The sequence below is a fragment of the Oryctolagus cuniculus genome, chromosome 11, assembly GCF_964237555.1.
Source record: "Oryctolagus cuniculus chromosome 11, mOryCun1.1, whole genome shotgun sequence".
NCBI lineage: Eukaryota > Metazoa > Chordata > Mammalia > Lagomorpha > Leporidae > Oryctolagus > Oryctolagus cuniculus.
Window position 1 is genome coordinate 23923059 of NC_091442.1, and position 21145 is coordinate 23944203.

The 21145-nt window shown below is 43.4% G+C and overlaps 1 protein-coding gene across 6 annotated transcripts in view; it reads right to left on the bottom strand.

Moving 5' to 3' along the window:
• ASIP (agouti signaling protein) overlaps window positions 1-21145 on the bottom strand; it is a 199155-nt gene that overhangs the window by 112836 nt on the left and 65174 nt on the right. For 4 of the 6 annotated variants that reach the window (XM_070051291.1, XM_051844895.2, XM_051844898.2 and 1 more), the window contains one exon: window positions 14795-14888. The exons of 1 other annotated variant lie outside the window; for it this stretch is intronic. The gene's annotated coding sequence lies outside the window, so the exon portion shown is untranslated. Of the gene's footprint in view, window positions 1-7216; window positions 8039-14794; window positions 14889-21145 lie in introns of those variants that run through there. One more of the 6 variants, XM_051844896.2, reaches the window with a different exon arrangement.

Consider the following 21145-nt stretch of genomic DNA (forward strand, 5'->3'; position numbering starts at 1 on the left):
CCAGCTGTTGTGGCCATTTGGGGGGTGAACAGTAAGATGGAAGACCTTGCTCCCACTCTCTGTGCCTCTCTTTCTCTTTGTGTAACTCTGTCAAATAAATAAATCTTTTTAAAAAATGGCCAAAAGAACTGAAACCATGATAGCAAAAAACAAGTGAAACATTTTTAACAGGTTAACCAACTGCTGACCTAGAATTCCATAGGCAGTAAAATATCCTTGAGAAATGAAGATGAAACAGAGATATTCTCAGATGAAAGGAACCAAGAAGTGCTGGCATTGTAGTGCAGCAGGTTAAGCTGCTGTCTGCAGTGCCAGCAAACCACATGGGTGCCAGTTCGAGTTCGAGCTGTTCCACTTCTGATCCAGAGCCCTGCTAATGCACCTGGGCAAACAGTGGAAGATGGCCCAAGTATTTGGGCCCCTGACCCACATGGGAGACCCGAATGAAGATTCTGGCTCCTGGCTTCTGGCTTCGGCCTGGCCCAGCCCTGGCCATTGTGATCATTTGTGAAGTGAACCAGTGAATGGAAGATTTCATTCTCTCTCTCTCTCTCTCCCTGTGTGTCTGTGTATGTATCTCCTCCTCTATCTGTAACTCTGCCTTTCAAATAAATAAATATTAAAAAAAGTTCTTCAGAAAGAAGAAATAATACCAAAAGTAAAATGAGATCGTCAGGAATGAGGAAGTGGGATCTAGATAAATACAACAGACTATTCTGCTTCTTCTGAACTGAAATATTAAAAAACAAAAGTTATACTATATCTAATAGGACTTTCAATACATGTAGATTAACAGATGAGATGACTATATCCTAAAAGGGATGGTAAAGAGACTAAGACAGTAGTGTGATGTCTATATTCCACTGAGATCGACAAAACAGAACATAAGCAGACGATGAAAAAGTATATATATATATATATTGTAATCCCTATAGCATTCACTAAAAAGAAAAACCTATGCAAAAAAATTATGAAAACCTATTCAATAAAACAGAACACCAAAAAAAGATCAAATAACTCAGAATGAGGAGAAGGGGAAACAAAGGAACAAAAAGAGAAACAAATAGAAAATGAAAATAAAATAGTAAACCTAAATCCAAACATATTGTTACATTAAACTGAGATGGTCTAACAGAATTTAATACAGATTATCAAAATAGACTAAAGAACAAACTAGATTCAGTCTATAAAAAATCTTATTAAAATATACTGATATAGTTAGGTTAAAAACAAAAGGATGGAGAAAGATATAATGTGAAAACATCAAAACAATACCGAGTAGCTAAATGTCAAAGTAGATTTCAGAGGAAAGAATGATTAGAGTTAGATAGGGACATTGCTTAATGATAAAAGGGTCAATTCAACAAGAATTTAACTTATTTTTTCACAAATTTGAAAATATTTTGCAAATTGAAGTACTTTTTAAAATTTCATCCTTCAAAAGAAACTGTTAAGAAAATGAACCAACTTTAGCCTAGGAGAAAATATTCACAATATACATATCTGATGAAGGATATAAATACAAACAACTCCTCAATTAAAATAAATCAAGCCTAATTAAAAAGTGGGCCCAAACTTGAGACAAGAAATTCATTAAGGAAGATACACAAATGGTGAAAAAAGGTATAAAATATCTTAAACATCATTACACCAAGAAATACAAATTGAACCCTGATTATTTTGCATTCAGTAGAACACCTAAAAAAAGACAAATTAAAAAACTGTCATTAGCAAATGTTGCTAAGGATGTGGAGCAAATAGAGCTCTCCTATGTTGCTGATGGGAGCATGAAATGCTATGAGCAGTTCAGAAACCAGTCTGACATTTTCGTTGTTAAAACTCACACTAAACACGAAGAGTCTATATATTTCAATGCATGTAAATTATATTTTTGCTTAAAAAGAGAAAAATGAGAGTGTAATTATCCTATTTAAACCTCTTTTCCCTATATTACTAAAGATCCAAAATGTGCTTTGACCTTTACCTGTCTTTCCACCTTGATCTCACATTGTCTCATTTACTGTGCATGGCCACACCAGTCAAGCTCTTCCCTGCCTCAAGACCTTGAAGCTTGTCCTTTCCTCTGTTTATACAGTCTTTCTCTAGCTCTTTGCATAACTGGCTCATTCTCACTCTAAGTCTTACCTCTACCATCACCTTCTCAGAGAACACTTTCCTGACCACCGTAACATAAGCCCCCTTCTAGTCATTCTTTGGCACTGCCCTATTGAATTATTTTCCAGCACTCTCATTATCTGTTACAATTTTGATTTTGGTTTTATTTTTGTTGTCTATCCTTTATTTTTCACCTCTCTCCATTTTCAGTGTTACCGTTCTCAGTACCATATTCCCATTCTCTCACATACAGCCTGGCATATAGCAGGAATTTAATAAAAATTTGTTGATTGAAAGAATAAACTGTCCTCTGCAGGTGAAAGAAGGGAAAAGGTAATTCTTCAGAAAATGTAGTTGAGAAACAGACCTTTTATCTAATTCACCTGAAGAAGTGTCCCAGAATTTCTTAGAAGAATTGAGTACATACATTGGGGAATTAAGGAAAACAACCATGGTTGTAAAGTGCTAAAGTTTATACTAATTTTATAACAGAAATTACATTCAGATAAAATTGCTAGAAATTTGGAATTTTTATAAAAATATATAAAGTAGAAGATGTTAACAGTGTGGTCAGACTCAAAAAAGTGAGTATCATGGTAAATTAAAAAAAAAATGTTATCTTGCTCCAGAGATAATCTTTAAAGCCAAGAAGCCATCTGGAATTAACAAGATTGCAGAAATCAGGAATCATAAATGAGCAAGAATATTTTACCCACTGGGTGAACAGGTCAAAGCTCCCATATAATACGCCTCTGAATCTCCCAAAAATCTGGTTGCCAATGTTGATAAATTGGGAAAAGTAAATGGGACTTTCCAACATATACAAATATAAAATAGCCTGATACATGGAAAAGAGCAAAAGAAACCACATATAAAAATACATAAAAACATTTCTAAAAGTCAAAGCAGGCAAAACTTCTAATCCATGCTGTTAAAAGTCAACTTAGTGGTTATCTTAGGGAGGAAAAGAGTTCTGAAGGAGACAGAGGGCCGGTGATATCCTAGTTCTAGATGTAGGTTCTCGTTTTCTGAGTGTGTTCAAAGGATGAAAACTTATTGAGTTCATCCAGGCTCCCTATGTATTTTATCTCAGTAACAACTTTACATAAAAGAAAAGTGTGTCCAGAACATTTAGAAGTCAAAGGGAAAAGGAGTTAAGGATTTAAAAATTAAGCAGTCAAGTAAAACAGCTATCATAATATGCAAGGGGCTTGGCCTCGCTCCCTATTCTCAGCTAAGGCAGGCCTTTAGGCTGTCATTTTATCCATAAGATTTCTTGCCGGTATAGGAGGTTGGTCTTTGTTTTTCCAACTGATTCATAGGAAATTGGAAACTCTGAGCAGGTCAGTGAAAAGATTAAAGCCTCACAGGCAATTAGACATAGACTGCACCTGGTCTTCACCGCGCTGCCCCCCCACCCCCACCCCATGCCCCATAGCCGCAGCACCGCCGTGCTGAGCTTTGGGCGTTGGAGCCAGCTGTTGCTGTGAGCCCTGGCCACCTGACTATGCTGAGCCTAGGCTCCAAGACATGAATGTCTTCATCAGGATTCAGCAAAGATGGCTTCCTAATTTATTTCAAGGTTGAGATAAATGAACATATACCCAATCTGTCAGCACTACATATACTCCCCTGGAAGCAAAATGTCAATGAGTGCAGCTAATAACATTAGAAGGCAATGTTAAATAACTACTTTCTCCCCTTCTATAAGCCCAATTACTGATTGTTCATATTCAATGACTCCTGATGACACTTGAGAGCAAAATAACCCAAGCTCAGGGTGCAAGGGCATAAAACTTGGGGTGCCGTTGGCAACAACTGTCTCTACAGTGTCACATTCATCAACCTCCTATCCTTTAAACAAAATTCAAGTTGTCGTTTAGAATGTTTTGAATTCAGTACTTTTATTCCAAGCTGTTTCTCCTTTAAAACACCTGAATATAAAATTTATAAGCACAGGTTTGGAGAACAGATGGAGAAGGAACTCGGGCTGCTTAGCAGACAATTTATGGCTTCTTTCTGCCCTTGTGGGGGCCATCAGTGGAGCTAATGGAACTCCCCTGACCCTGCAACAGCCCCTTCTCTCTGCCTTTTCCTCAAGATAGCTGTGCTGGGAGCAAAATGCAAGCCTCTGAGGGCCCTAGGGACTACTTTGCCTTCAGAACCACTTCACAGGTATTTAAATTGGATACAGACTCTAGCATTACAGTTCTTCCTGGTTTCTTCCCAATCTGAGTAAATCTTCCCGTCCAACTGAAGCCAGTTTTCGCTCAACTCACAATATATTCCTTTGTGTGCACTTTCCCTCTGAATTGAATTCTTTCTTATCTCAGTCAAGGATAATGCCCTGCCCTCACTGTCTCCCAGACATCTGATCTTTTGGTTGCCGTGTTCTCTGTTTGTGCTCTAAGAACTCTTCTCCTTCTTTGACAAGAGTTCGGGCTCTGCTTCCTCCCCTCTTTCACCCAACTCTGAACACTTGGCTCCTCTGCTTCCCCATGCCAGACTGCAAAGGCATCTTGCCTGAATGCTTAGCCACACGCGCAAGTGATTGCAAGACAGAATACTCATGGTGTAAGTGAGACGGGCAAGTCCGGTGTTATTTTGACTTTTGAGATTCCTCCAGAATGCCTTGAAGAACCAGAAACAACCCCTTTCCCAAACTGTATGTGATCCAGAGCTACTTATACAAGATGTGGTTTACTGTACTCTGTGGTAGACTATCTCATTAAAAGTAACTATCTCAATTTTGGCTTCACATTTCTTTATGCCTTTGAATTTACAGGAGCTCTGAAGCAACAGAATCCAGTATTGGGTTTCCTGGACATACAAAATCTGTTTTTCAGAGTTTCAACCTGACTGCAGCTGAAACCAAATCCCTCTACCTGTAATTTACTTCTTCTGAGGTAATGGTCTGTCTCCTTTCTTCATCTGTCTGACAGGATACTGGAGTGACCATATCAAAAGGCTATAATGGGGCCCCAATCCTGGTAATTACCTTCGCCTGGAGCTTTCCTGCTGTAAGCTGTGCCCAAAGTGAAGCCATCAGTGTTGCTGCCCCCATTCTTTAATGAGATCCTGGTGGCAAAAGGATAGGAGACACAGGCATATTTCCTACCTTTTTCGTGAGTCAGATTCTTCCTTTTTATTTTCACAAAGCAGTTTGACCCACGAATCATCTTCATTCTCAGGACTCAGTTTGGCTGGGAGATTTCTAAGTACAAACTTCCAGGATATGGCTTCATTACTCTGGCTTTGTTCTGCTGATTGTCCATGTTTTCGGCTTGGTGCAATATGGCTGTTCCTTTCTTGAGGGATCTTTTGTGCACATCACATTACAGGGCTTTACATGTAGTAAAGGGTACAGACCTGCAGCCTTCTCTTTTTGGGTATCATCTCAGCTGCCTGTCTACAAAGTATGGTTAGTGGCCAGCTCCTCTAACAACACTATAGGTGCTTAAATGTTTAGAAAAATTCTGCACCTTAATCAGAAACTAAAAATCCTAAAATTACAATTAGAGAAATTTACTACACAAAAATCATTTAGGCCCCTTGGCTTAGGAAAAGCTTTATTACAGAAGAAACATACAAACAAAAACAAACTAAGATGATGAGAAAGGAGTAGGGGAAGGGAGAGGGAGTATGGGGAGAAGAAAAAATTGAGCCCAAAGAAATATTACTATTGCATTTATATTGTACTGTACTAATACCAGCTGAGAAAGAAGTTTCTTCTCTTACTATGTCTCACCTCTCACTAAAGAGGGCCCTGTCTCAAGAATCGTCAGTAGCTTCTCTCTGTTGTCAATATCAGGTAAATCTAGATTCAAAGAAGGGTTCTGAAATCCAGATGTTGTTTTTAGATCAATGATTCTCCAAATGAAATCCAAGGACCTTTGCTGGGTCTGTAAAGTCTTCCAGTCATTCCGTGGGCTGGGTCAAAATGTAAAGCACACAAGAGTATTGTTGGGTAGTTTTGTTTTCTTTCTTTTTTTCAGGAAAACACATTTTCCACTGCGGATTTGAATCAAAATTTAAAAGCATCGAAACAAACGTCTTTCAGGGGAGCTACAAATACTCACAAGCGATTCAGCAAAAACACTGCAAAAATGTTTTCTGTTTCAGCTTGTTTAGTTTTTTAGTAAGTAGTAAATTTGTAATTTTCTAGTAAATGGGTGATACTCTTGTCTCTCACACAATGTAGGGACTAAATATTTTGACTCACCGATGCAGATCAAAGACGAACTTTGCAAAGCGCCTTTATGAGGGGGAGAAAATAAGATTCTCTCCTCCCTGGACTTCCATGTCTCGGTATCATTTATTCCTGCTCCTCTCAGCACCGCTTCCTAGCTCAATGCCCACAGCTTGGAGTCAGAAGCAGCCACTGCCTCAAAGAATCCCTCTCAGCTGCCCGGCTGTCTTTCCTCAGGTTTCTCTTGTGGAGAGGAGGCAGGAACTCAGGTGTGGGGTGAAGGGGGCTTCAAATGCGGCTGCGGCTTGGGAAGATCTGTTTTTCCACATCCTAGCCCCACAGCAAGAGTTAACCCTAGGAGAGCTTGGGCTGCCGGAGGAGACTTTGTGAGTTATCAGATGACCCCGCTGTCAGCCATAAAGCACATCCAGGCTGCTCCAATGCCAGGAGATTTGCACTCACGGCTAGGTCTGGCTTTCCTTGTCTAACGGAGCAAGGTGCACGTTTGGCCATTTGTGGAATCAATTTGCACAGCCATAGTTTTCTTGAAGGATTTCAAAACATTTGGTCTGCCTACAGAGCATGGAAATAGTTCAGAAGCTGTAAAACTGAGTGCACTTGGAGGCCTCTAATTGGATTTTGCTGAAGTGCTGGCAGCACCATCCACCTATCCGGTAATTCTGCCATGCAAACTAAGTGCCCTCTGATCATCAGACGCCGCCCAGTGTCACCCAGGTGCTGTTGGCCCCCGCGATTCTTTGGTGCAGACCTACCCAGGAATGGAGGAAGTAATATTCTTTCTCTTTTGCTTGGTAAGGTGAAATAGCTTGTTGGCTCTTTGAATGTGATGGGAAAAGAAGAGAAGAAGAAATAGCAAACAACCCCAGCATCTGGATGGAATTTATTACGTACCTCTGTGGGACCCCTGGTTCCTGAATGTTTCAGCTAATGACTCCCTCTTCCAAGTCTGCAGAGGCTCAAGGCTCAGCCTGTCAGGGAATGATACTTTGCTGCCAGTTACTGCAAGTTGGTTTAAATAGATTTGGAGATGCTGTAGCTGTGACCAAAGCCCTGGCAGGGGGAGGTGGGGCAGCACAAGCCACTTAAACTCACTCACATGTTTCTGTGTGGATACCCCGTGGGAAGGGTATTTGTCACTTGTGGAGAAACTGGACATTCCCTACTGTATTACTCAGTAGTTCAGCCCCAGAGCCTGGCTCATGCAGGTAAAGTCCATGAACTTGCTCATGTCTTTGGGAGAAGGGTCCTGCATGGCTAACATTTCTGGACATGTATAGAAGATAGAGGATCAGAGGATCAAAGAGAACCTGGTTTGATATCTTGCTGCCATATTTAAGCTCTGTGATTTTGAGCCTATTTACCGGCTCTCTTTGATCCTCAGTGTCTTTATCATTAACATAGTAAATAATATCCTGCATGGAGATACTGGGGAACGACTTGAGCTAATGGTATATGGGAAGTATCTGGTGGTACTCAGTGCGCATGAGCTGTATCTGAACATGGACAAGCATGTTGTGGCAAAGGAGTCTTCCACCTAAAGACCCACAATTAAAATGTGTGTTCAGGAATAAGCTCAGTGTTTAATGTTTGCCACATATTCCTTTTTCACCGCAAGTTTCTGGAGGATGCTTGATCTTTAGGTGGAACGATGGGAAAGGCAGTGAACTGGAAATGTGAACATTGGTAAGACACCTTTTTTTTTTTAAGATTTATGTATTTAGCCGGCGCCGCGGCTCACTAGGCTAATCCTCCGCCTAGCGGCGCCGGCACACCGGGTTCTAGTCCCGGTTGGGGCGCCGGATTCTGTCCCGGTTGCCCCTCTTCCAGGCCAGCCCTCTGCTGTGGCCCGGGAGTGCAGTGGAGGATGGCCCAGGTGCTTGGGCCCTGCACCCCATGGGAGACCAGGAAAAGCACCTGGCTCCTGGCTCCTGCCATCGGATCAGCGCGGTGCGCCGGCCGCATCGCGCTGGCCGCGGCGGCCATTGGAGGGTGAACCAACGGCAAAGGAAGACCTTTCTCTCTGTCTCTCTCTCTCACTGTCCACTCTGCCTGTCAAAAAAAAAAAAAAAAAAAAAAAAAAAAAAGATTTATGTATTTTATTTTAAAGGCAGAATTACAGAGAGAGGGAGAGAGAAGGGAAGGAAGAAGAGAGAGGAGAGAGACAGAATATCTTCCATCCCCACTGGTTCACTCCGCAGATGGCCACAACAGCCAAGGCTGGACCAGATTGAAACCAGGAGCTTCTTTCAGGTCTCACATGTGGGTGGCAGAGGCTCAAGTACTTGGCCTATCTTCTGCTGCTTTCCCAGGTGTATTAGTAGGAAGTGGCCTGAAACTGAGTGGAGCAGCCAGGACTTGAACTGGTGCCCATGTGGGATGCAGGCATCAAAGGCAGCAGCTTAACCAGCTGCACAACACCAGCTCCAGGACACCTTTCAAATTCAGTGGGATGGGTATACATGTCAGTGAAAGATTACAGATGATACAAAAATTCTTAGTGTGTGTCACAGTCTTTGCTAAATCTTTTTAAAAAGAAAAAAAAAGATTTATTTATTCAAAAGGGAGGGAGAGAGAAAAGAAGAAGAATCTTCCCTCTACTGATCACTCCACAGATGGCCCCCAAATGGCCAAGACTAGACCAGGCCAAAGCCAGGAGCTCCATCCAGATCTCCCATGCAGTTGGCAAGGGGTCAAGTACTTGGGCCATTTTCCTTTGCCTTCTCAGGTACATCAGCAGGAAAGTGGAGCAGCTGGGACTCAAACAGGCATTCCAAAACAGGATGCCAGCAGCACTGCAAAGCCAGCCCTGCTAACTTCTTTCTTTTAAATTTTTTAAAAGATTTTTATTTATTTTATTTGAGAGATAATTACAGTGAGAGGGAGAGACAGAGAGAAAGTTCTTCTTTCTGTTTGTTCACTCCCCAAATGGCTGCAAAGGCCGGGTCTGGGCAGATCTGAAGCCAGGAGCCAGGCACTTCTTCCCATTCTCCCATGTGGGTGCAGGGGCCCAAGGACTTGGGCTATCCTCTACTGCTTTCCCAAATGATAGCAGAGAGCTGGATTGGAAGAGAAGCAGTCGGGACTAAAACTGGCGCCCATATGGGATGCCTGTGCTGCAGGGGGAGGAATACCCCCCTGCAACACGGCACTGGCCCCTCCCAGTTAATTTCTTTCTACAGTTGCCACATTTGCCCTCAGCAATGTAGGTTTACTATTCTTTAAAGATGTTTGCACGAATGAAAAATTGAGGCTCATGATGTTTAAGTAACTCGGAAACCCTTCCTATTCCCTTCTCTGTCCAGAGAGTTCAGTTCTATGGAATGGAACCTTCCCTAATCATCTTGGTCTACAGTGATTTCTTCTTCTGAGTTCCTCTAGTACTCATCATCCACACCAACAATTTCACACCTCTATTTGCAGTGTTGTATATGACTTATTATTTCTCAGCATTTATTGAACAGCCCCCATGGACACCACCCCCACTCCCCAGGCAATGAGAATACACAAATCAGTAAGAAATAGCCCCTGTACTCAGGAGTTAAAAGCTAATGGAGAAAACAACCCTAGCAGCAATTTGTACACATCCCAAAGCATTCTAAGACAAAATTGCCTTCTCTACTTCTAGCTCCCTCAATTTAGATCATGCGTGTTTCAGTTCTCAAGGGGAAAATATCAAATCAATTGGCCTGAAAGTAGTCCAACCAGCCTTAAGGAAAGGAGAATTTTAACTAATGAACTACAGCTGCACATACATGTAAACTCAAGTACAAAACACAGCTGAGGTAACAACTGACTTAAAATTCTCCCAAGGAAGAGCAATCTTTCCTGGCTCAAGAGGTTGGGGTCAAACTCCTGGCCCTTTGGCAGTACAGAATTCCTGGTGGCAGAATGTAGTCTGAATTCCTGCATGGTGGAGGCAAGAGGCTCACTTCTTGGTGACTAGGTATGATTTTAAGATTATCTATTCCAGGCCTGGTGCTGTGGCATAGGAGGTAAAGCCACTATCTGTAGTGCTGGCATCCCATATAGGAGCCAGTTTGAATCCCGGCTGCTCCACTTCCTATCCAGCTCCCTTTTAACAACCTGGGAAAGCAGCAGAAGATACCACAAGTTCTTGGGCCCGTGCACCCATGTGGGATACCTGGAAGAAGCTCTTGGCTCCTGGATTCAGTTTGGCCAAGCTCCAGCCACTGCAGCCATCTGGAGAGTGAATTAGCAGATGGAAGATCTATCTCTCCCTCTCTCTCTTTCTCTGTAACTCTGAATTTCAAATAAATATTTTTTTTAAAAAGAGTATCCCAGTTTCTGTTTAGTTATCCCATCAAAAACATATTCACAAGATAGTCTGCCTCAGTGCAGTGATAATTTGCTAGCACATAATGGAAATCCATAGATAGAAATTATGAAAGTAAAGTCTGGTGCACAGAAAAGACACTCAAGTTTTTGTTTCTTTTTGGTTCTCTTATTCAGTCTGGATCTTGCTCACCAGCAATTTTAAGTTCCTTTTTTTTTTTTTTTTGTTAAGTTTCATGCTCTAGGATTCTGAACCAATTCAATCTAGTTATCCAGTTTAATGAACAACTTTAATGTACAAAGCAATATGGTAGACACTTAAGAGAATAAACATGAATAAGAGAGGATCCCTGCTTCAAAAGTTAAATCGTGCTTTTTATAATCCATAATGTGGACCTGAAAATATCATGTTCTTGTGACAAGCATTTATGCTTTTAAAAGCCATATATAAACACCATGTAGGATGAGCTCAGAGGACTTGGGGCTTTCAGACTTCACCAGCTTAAAAAAAGTGCCTGCAGCACTTTTTCTTTCCTGGGCAAGAAGAGGCACTGACCTGAAATTTCATTATGTCTGCTCTCAAGAGCCAAGTCAGAGAGATCTTTGACTCTCGTGGATATCATACTGTGGAAGTTGATCTCTATACTGCAAAAAGTCTCTTCCAAGCTGCTATGCCCAGTGGTCCCTCAACTGTTATCTTTGAGGCTGTAGAGCTCCAGGACAATGACAAGACTCAATATATGGGAGAGGGTGTCTCAAAGGCTGCTGTGCCTGCCCTGGTTAGCAAGAAACTGAACATCATAGAACAGGAGATTGACAAACTGATAGTAAGCATGCCTAGAACAGAAAATAAATTTAAGTTTGCTGCAAATGTTCTTTGTCCCTAGCTGTCTGCAAAGCTGACACCACAAAGAAGGTATGTAACTACCACATTGCCAACATCAGCAGCTCCAAAGTCATCCTCCCAGTCCTCGCTTTCAATGTCATCAGCTAGCAACGAGCTAGCCATGTAGAAGTTCATGATCCTCTTGGTCAGTGCAGCCAACTTAAGGGGCGCACTGAAGCTGAGGTTTATCACAACCTGAATTAAATCATCATGGAGAAATATGGCAAAGATACCACCAAAGCAGGGCTTGCAGGTGGTTTGCTCACAATAGCACTGTGGAGTATCACTGCCCCCATTTTACATCTGAGGAAAGTGAGACCCAGTGAGGTTAAATAACTTGAGGTCACATAACTATCAAATGGTAAAGTCATAATTCAGATGCGTTGAGTGGCAGTAGATGGAGTCATTCTGAAATCTGTTGGATCCTAGATCCACCAGGCTCCATCAGGGCTACGTGATATTTCATATTACTAAACTGCTCCAAAATGATGGGAAGGAAGCCCTTACATGGTAGGGAGACTCTAGGGAGACCCAGACATTGCCTGAAAATTCAATTGCACCAAATGCCTTTGGTTTCCACCTTTCCATTTTTGCACCTTGATTTTAGGCTGTTGATTAGAAGAAACCCCTACCAAGCTGGCAGCACCCTGGAAGGTGGTAATCCTTGAGGCAGAGGAGACATTGAGGAGGAGAATACAGAGGCCTGTTAGCCCTGAAACCACTGAAGATCAGGGAGATCTGACCAAGCGGTCTAAGTGCATTGTTGCCCCACAGCTGGAAGTCATTAACAGCAAATAGTTGCACAACAAGCAGTGTAAAAGCAGGGAACAGTTTTGGTCAGGCTGCCAAAGTCACTGAACCAAAACCTGGGTCCTGGGTTCACCAACCTTACTACTCAGTACTTTCCACTGGAGGAATTTCTCAAGGAATCTGACAATTGAACTACGCTCTTGCCGGCGCCGCGGCTCACTAGGCTAATCCTCCGCCTTGCAGCGCCGGCACACCAGGTTCTAGTCCCGGTCGGGGTGCTGGATTCTGTCCCGGTTGCCCCTCTTCCAGGCCAGCTCTCTGCTGTGGCCAGGGAGTGCAGTGGAGGATGGCCCAAGTGCTTGGGCCCTGCACCCCATGGGAGGCCAGAAGTACTTGGCGCCTGCCACTGGATCAGCGTGGTGCGCCGGCCACAGCGTGCCGGCGGCCATTGGAGGGTGAACCAACGGCAAAGGAAGACCTTTCTCTCTGTCTCTCTCTCTCTCTCTCACTGTCCACTCTGCCTGTCAAAAAAACAAAAACAAAAACAAAACCAAAACTATGATCTTCTGGTATAAGAATGTCCTCTCTAAAGCTGGAGAGGAAATGAGCCACTAATCATGATGTGATTTAATAATGAGGTTAATCTTTATTTTTTCCATAGGGAGTCTATACTAAAATAGACAACACTCAATTTATATTTTACTTTGGAATTTAGGGTGGCATTGGCAACAACAGGATTTTAATTTCTTGATTGTGTTTAACTTGGGTTGAAAATCAAAATAATTAATATCATTTGGGAATGTATTGATAGATGAATGAGGCACAAAAGGGAACCAATTGGCCATTTAGAAATTGATGGATCAATGATCCACATAGGGGAAAGGAGTCATAAATGAATAATTCTAGCAACAGTCAAAAGCTGGTTCCTTTTAATATTTGGGCACAGAAGCACAGAGGCTCATTGGCCAAGAGACTTCAAAAACCTCTCTGGAAGTTGTATACACTTGCAGAAAGCAATTTCTTTTCAACCTGTGTTTTCTTTTCTTTTTTTAAATTAATTAATTTATTTTTGACAGGCAGAGTGGACAGTGAGAGAGAGAGAGAGAAAGGTCTTCCTTTTTGCCGTTGGTTCACCCTCCAATGGCCTCCGCGGCCGGTGTGCTGCGGCCAGCGCACTGCGCTGATCCGATGGCAGGAGCCAGGTACTTCTCCTGGTCTGCCATGGGGTGCAGGGCCCAAGGACTTGGGCCATCCTCCACTGCCCTCCCTGGCCACAACAGAGAGCTGGCCTGGAAGAGGGGCAACCGGGACAGAATTCAGCACCCCGACCGGGACTAGAACCCGGTGTGCCGGCGCTGTAAGGCGGAGGATTAGCCTAGCGCTGGCCTCAACCTGTGTTTTCCTTTAGCCTCTGAAGTTTTCCTCAAAGAAAAAGTCAATTCCCAGCGGCAGTAAATACCTAAGGTTTGCTGGTCTTATCTCCATCCACACACCTAGTCACTTTAAAATAGAATTCTTGAGGCTGAAGATCTACTGAGGGAATTTTCATCTTTCTTTTAGGATGGCCATGAATTTCCTGGACTGCTTTTAAGAGAGTTAGTTTGTTTGTTTTTTATATTTATTTATTTATTTGAAAGAGTTACTGGGAGAGAGAGGGAAAAACAGAGAGAGATCTTCTATCTGCTGGTTCACTCCCCAAATGGCTGCAATAGCCGAGTCTGGGCCAGGCCAAAGCCAGGAGCTGGGAGCTTCTTCCAGGTCTCCCACATGGGTAGCAGGGACCCACGCACCTGGGCCATCTGCTGCTGCTTTCCCCAGGCCATTAGCAGAGAGCTGGATCAGAAGTTGTGGGAGTTGGAGTCTTCTGTACTCTGGCTGCTTGCTTGCCTGCTATGCTCCCCTGGACTTTATGACCTCCTGCCCCCCACCAGCTCCCCTGGGATTTATGGCCCGATGGTTCCGCCAGTTCTTCCCCATGCCATCTCCTTTGTGTGGCCTTCCTGCCACATAACATATATAGTCTTTACGTTTAAATGAACCAATGAACATGTTAGGTCCCAATACCTTGCCATATAGAGAATAAAAAGGTAACCTACATAGGAGATGACCTGCACCCTTGTAAGTGTGAGGCTATAAAAACCTCTCTTATGCAAACAGAGGGCCTTTTGCCTGTGCACTGCCAAAGGGCTGTGTGCAGGTAGGGGGTCCCAGCCCACTGGTGACAAATAAACCTCTGCTTTTGCATCTGCAACTGTGCCTTGTGCATTGATTGGGAAATTCGGACACAACAAAGTGAAGCAGCTGGGACATGAATAAGTGCCCATATGGGATGCTGGTATTGCAGGCCGTGGCTTTATCCACTATGCCAGAATGATGGCCCTTAGATTTTTTAAATATATAAATATATATATATATATATAGTAGTTACAGGCTTTATGTGTCCATCATTAATGTTATTTAAACAAAATCAAGAAAATATAATTTAATGGTTATAAACAAGCCCTGAGTAACAGTCTCTTAGATAGCAGTGTAAGGCATACCTGGGCTCTCAATTCTTCCCTGAGATTCTTGCATGGTCTGTCAGGCATACTCTTCATTATTTCTCTTCATTAAACTTGGCTAGCATGCTCACTGCTAAAACAAAACAAAAACAGACAAAAAACACATCTGGAGAACATTACTTACTCTAAATGATCTTTAAGAGCGCAAGCTACTTTGAAGTTGTTCTCACACTTGAAAATAGGACAGGATCATTATCTGAGTAAATTTACTCATTTATCAAAAGCCGGATCTCCAAGCCTGAAATAAGTAGTCCCCTTCCTCAGGTGAGTCTGGCAGACTGTTGCCTTCAGGACAGCAGAGACAAGCTGGCTGTACCTGCTTTGAAGATAAGCCCCAAGCAGAGTCCTTGTCAGCTCTGCCACTGCCCCTCAACAGCATTTCTCTCTCTCGCTCTTTTTTTTTTTTTTTTTTTTTTTTAGATTTATTTATTTTATTTGAAAGTCAGTCATAGCAGAGAGCTGGATTGGAAGTGGAGCAGCCGGGACTTGAACCGGTTCCCACATGAGATGCCAGCACTACAGACAGCAGTTTTACCCCTATGCCACAGCACTGGCCCCCCTTCACTCTCATCCTCTTGCATCCAGTGCTCTTAGACCTGCTTTTGCCTCAAACTCACGAATTCAGGCATTCTTTTTGTTTTGTCCTTGAATTCTGCTTTTACCTATTTTTTCTGATCTCCTTGTATCTAGATGTCATTTAAATGTACCTTCCCACACCTCTGCTGTCACAATATTTGTAAAATTCATCCTGCCCCTATGTCACTCCTGCTTCAAATCTTTCAGGGACACCACAACATAGGATCCAGGCTCCTTAACCTGTCTCCCTCTTCTGACTCTGGGCCCCTCTGCCCTCACTCTTGTTTTCCTCCATACCTTTGATAGCAGTGGCCCTTCTGTCTGAAATGTGGTCATCTCCTGAAATCAATCCTTGGCCCCCACATAGCTTAACCCTATTCATCATCTAAGATCAGCTCAGACATAACTTCTTCCAAGAAGCTTTGCTTGAACTGTCCCCTTCTCTAGCCCATTAGGTGCTTGCATAGCTTACTGCCTCTTAATCAACATACGGACCTTGTTTTTATTATTTTTATTTCTTATAATTTCATTAAATGTCTTCTCTCTGGGACTACAAATTCTTTTTAAGCAGGAACAATGTTTTTATATCCTGTTTCTTAGTGTATGGCATAAACTAAGCCTACAATAATTGTTTAAATTAATGAGCTTCAGAGAAGTAGTCTTGGTTTTTAAAAATGTCTTTAATGGTAAAAAATTGAACAATTATTTAGCTAAACCTCAATTACATAGCATTTCCCTGCCCCAATTCCCTAAACATTTTAGTGAATTCAATCTGTTTCTCTGAACCTATTTTAAGTTAATGACAACAATTAAATGTAGACATTGTAAAAAGACATTCCTGAAGCATTCCAGTGCCCAATTTGATGGTATTGGTCTTGGTTTCTCCCCTTGTTTCCTCACTACTGGATCTTCAAAGAGCTCCAGCTAGAAGGCAAGTATCTCATACAGCCTTCTCCCAAAACCATAAGCAGAGCAGAGCTCTGGTGTGGCCACCTGGGGGCAGTGCAGACTCGCAAATGGGTTTCACAGTGAGGAGGCACCGCAATCCCTGTCCTGTGTACCACTTAAAAAGTATTTATTTGAAAAGCAGAGTGAGAGAGAGAGAGACACAGAGAGAGATCTTCCATCTGCTGGTTCATTTAAATGACCACACCAACCAGGGCTAGGCCCAAAGTCAGGAGCCAGGAACTCCAACCTAGTCTCCCACATGGTACTTAGATCATATCCCACTGCCTTCTCAGGCACATTGGCAGGAAGCTGGATTGGAAACAGAGTAGCTGGGACTCGAATATGGGATATGGGATGCTGGCATCATAAGCATCTGCTGAATACGTTGTGCCACAACAACGTAACCTGTGTGTGCCACTTTGCAGAGTTCCCCTTCTCTCTCTTCCAGGAGATATCCTCAGGCTCCTGCTCTATGAGAGGAACTGGAATGGGTGCCCAGGAGGGAGGCTAACACCCACAGTAGCATGCACACCCATGTGTACAAACCCTGGAACGTGTCCTTCCTTCAACTCTGGAGAGGCAGTGTTAAATCAAGCTAGGACTGCTGTTGTGGTATAGCAGGTTAAGCTGTAGCTTGTAATGTGGGCATATCATACTGGAGTAGTAGTTCAAGTCCCAACTGCTCTGCTTCTGATCCAGCTCACTGTTAATGCACCTGGGGAAATAGCAAAAGATGGCCCAAATGCTAGGGCCTCTGCCACCCATGTGAGATACCCAGATGGAGCTCCAGGCTCCTGGCTATGGCTTGGCCCAGCACAGGTCATTTAGGAAGTGAACCAGAGGATGGAATATCTCTTTTTGTTTCTCTCTCTCTTTCACTTTACCTTCCAAATATATAAATCTTTGAAAAAAAATTAAGATCAAGCTGGAGGTTTCTTTGAGCCAGGAAACCTAGAATATTCTTTAGATTTTTTTTTTATTTGAAAGAGAGAGAGAGAGAGAGACAGAGACAGAGAAACACAGAGAGAACCTCCACTGGTTTACCTTCAAAATGGCCACAACGGCAGGACTGTGCAAGACTGAAGCCAGGAGCCAGGAGCTTCTTCTGGGTCTCTAATGTGAGTGCAGGGACCCAAGCACTTGGCCATCTTCCACTGCTTTCCCAGGCACATTAGCAGGGAGTTGGATAGGAAATGGAGCAGCCAGGTCTTGAACCAGCACCTATAATCCCATATAGGCGGCAGCTTAAACTGCTATACCCACAATGTCAGCTCCTAGTTCACTTCTCAAATGCCTGAAATGGCCCAGGCTGAGTGAGGTTGAAGCCAGGAACCAGGAACTCAATACAGCTCCACAATGACTGATTTCTTTTGCATATTTTGTTATTTTAAAATATTTCATTAAAAGATAATTTATTTCAACTTTTGAGATTTTTGGCACCCTCTTAAATTTGCACAGAAGATGCATGCCCCATTCATTTCATTCTAGTCAATCCAGGGACAACTGCCCCTAACAGGGCTACCTGATGCCTTTGTACTTTGTGAGATGTGGCAAGTGATCTGGACTTGGCTTTGTGAAATCCCTAATAGGATGCACACATTTAGCCTGGCCCTGAGTATGGGTTGGGGCCTAGCTTCTCAGGCCAGCACTGTTCCCAGACTCAGCTATACTGAGGCCACACCTATAAGTAAACAGATACGACTGGCATAAAGCTGATTTTTTTGTCATAAATGGGAAGAATTGCTCACATACCACCATTCATTATCGGTCACATGAAGATCCAAGAACTTCACAAATGTATATTGTCCTGATTTGACTAAGTCCATATTCTTTAGAATGACCCATAATAAGGCCAGCCCCTCACCACATCATTCCATCCATATTTCTAGCCTTATGTCTAGCCATTCCTCCACGCACAACCTAATCTGGCCATAGGGAATAATTTGGTCTGCTTGCATTTTCCAGGGATAACAAGTACTTCCATGCTTCCATGGCTTTTTTCATGCTGTTATTTTACCTGAAGTACACCTCTTTTTCCTCTCTTTCTGATGAACTCTTTACTGATCTTCAAAGCCCAAATCTAATGTTAACATCTTGACACTTCCCTGACATGTTCCCCTTACTGAAGTCAGTAATAACCCTGATAGCCCCTATCCCATTTTCATGTACCTATGTTTTTCATGTGTCTCCTTATAAGATGATGAATTCAGAGAATGGTTTAACAGTTCAGAAGAGAGAATCTCCTGAGTTTGCTTCCTCTCCCCATCCTCTTGAAACTATGACTTCATTCATCTTTAAATCCATCACTCTTTTTTTTTAATTTTTTTTTTTTTTTTTGACAGGCAGAGTGGACAGGGAGAGAGAGAGACAGAGAGAAAGGTCTTCCTTTGCCGTTGGTTCACCCTCCAATGGCCGCCGCAGCAGGCGCGCTGAGGTCGGCGCACCACGCTGATCCGATGGCAGGAGCCAGGTACTTCTCCTGGTCTCCCATGGGGTGCAGGGCCCAAGCACTTGGGCCATCCTCCACTGCACTCCCTGGCCACAGCAGAGAGCTGGCCTGGAAGAGGGGCAACCGGGACAGAATCCGGTGCCCTGACCGGGACTAGAACCCGGTGTGCCGGTGCCGCAAGGCAGAGGATTAGCCTCGTGAGCCGTGGCGCCGGTGAATCCATCACTCTTAACATAATTCCAAAACATCAGAAGGACTTAAAACACTTGTTGTAAATAATGAAAGTGGAAAACAAACAGGCAAAATGTGGTTCTTTTATTTTCACTTTCTATTTCCTCATCTCAGGAGATTTTAGCTGCTGCCCCCAATTTCCTCTCTTGATCATTTCTATTCTCTCTGGCCATGTGCATCCCATTCCAATTTTACCTAGCTTTCCTGGGCTAGTTCTCCCAACCCTGCCCTCATTCAGCATATTTTTATTGAGCACTTGTTGTTCTGAAGACACTATTTTAGGCATTAAGGATACAGCAATGAGTAAGAGCAGATACTATTTCATGTATCTTATATTATGGCTGGAAAACTAGACCAAAGTAAACAAAAATAACTTTAAAAAGTGATGAATGCTAGGAAGAATATGAGGTTACGAGATAAGGAGTGAAGTTGAGAGGTTGGCCAGGCAAGTCTTTCCTGAGGAGGAGACATTTGAAATCTGGAGGACGAGAAGGAGTCAGCCAAATGGGGATGCGCTGAAGAAGTCTTCCAAGCAATGATGTCAGCAAGTGCACAGGCCTTGAGAGAATAAGTGACTGAAAATTATAAAGCATTATATAAATAAAATGATTGTTTTAAGGTTTTCCTTAGTTTATTTCCATCCCATCACCTCTTTCATCTAAGAATAGCTCCTTTCTGGGAAGTGACTGATTTCCCCTAGTCTTAAACTTCCTGACCACTAAAACACAGAATTTTTTTAAAAGATTTATTTATTTATTTGAAAGTCAGAGTTAACACAGAGAGAGGAGAGGGAGAGAGAGAGTGTGAGAGAGAGAGAGAGAGAGGTCTTCCAGCCAATGGTTCACTCCCCAATTGGCCGCAATGGCAGGAGCTTCTTCCAGGTCTCCCAAGTGGGTGAAAGGGACTCAAGGACCTGGGCCATCTTCTACTGCTTTCCTAGGCCATAGCAGAGAGCTGGATTGGAAGTAGAGCAGCCGGGTCTCAAACCGGCACCCATATGGGATGCCGGCACTTCAGGCCAGGGAGTTAACCCGCTGCACCACTGCGCCGGCCCCTAAAACACAGAATTTTCTTCCAAAAATTCTACTGAAGCTCATCTGACACTTTGGCAACTGACACATCAATGTAAAGGAGTAGTTTTGTGTAGTTCCTTATTCAGATGATACTTCCTTCTTTTATCTCTTCCAGAGATGCCATCCCATTTCCAGGAAAGAACCATCTCATAGGAAGATCCATATGAAAATTCAGGGAGGCTGGCTCCGCGGCTCACTAGGCTAATCCTCTGCCTTGAGGCGCTGGCACACCGGGTTCTAGTCCTGGTCGGGGTGCCGGATTCTGTCCTGGTTGCCCCTCTTCCAGGCTAGCTCTCTGCTGTGGCCAGGGAGTGCAGTGGAGGATGGCCCAAGTGCTTGGGCCCTGCACCCCATGGGAGACCAGAAGTACCTGGCTCCTGCCATCAGATCGGCGCAGCACGCCGGCCACAGCGCACTGGCCGCGGCGGCCATTGGAGGGTGAACCAACGGCAAAGGAAGACCTTTCTCTCTGTCTCTCTCTCTCTCACTGTCCACTCTGCCTGTCAAAAAAATAAAAAAATAAATAAAAATAAAAAAATTCAGGGGAACATAATGAGAAAAACCCAGTTCTCTGGATTGAACTGACTCCTACAGGTACCTAAGCCTAGTCTACCTCTGTGAATCCCAGAAAAATCTCCCCACCTCCATAGCTATTATTGCCTTTTCTGTGCATTGAATATTGCTTTCCATGGGGCTCCACTGCCCAACAGGTGAGGAATTCCAAAAGAGCTGGCCTCCTGTTTTAGATGCCAGAGCAGCTGCTTAAAGTGACTGGAGGGCTTCCTGTCACCAGAGACATGAAAAGCTCTCAGTAAGCCAGAAGCCCGAATCAAAACCATATGATTTTCTTGGCAGTAAAGATCACAGGGCCTTAAAAATGTGAGAAAGAAGGGCCAGCTAGGGGACAAGCTCTTTGGGGTATGGGGGTACCCCTACCCCACTCCTAGAATCCCTGTACTCACAAGTGGGCCAGCCCTCCTGCCACCTGCCCTTGGACTCCTCCTATTGGACTTCTGGTCCATTTGGACTTTTCTCAGACACAGACCAATGGAA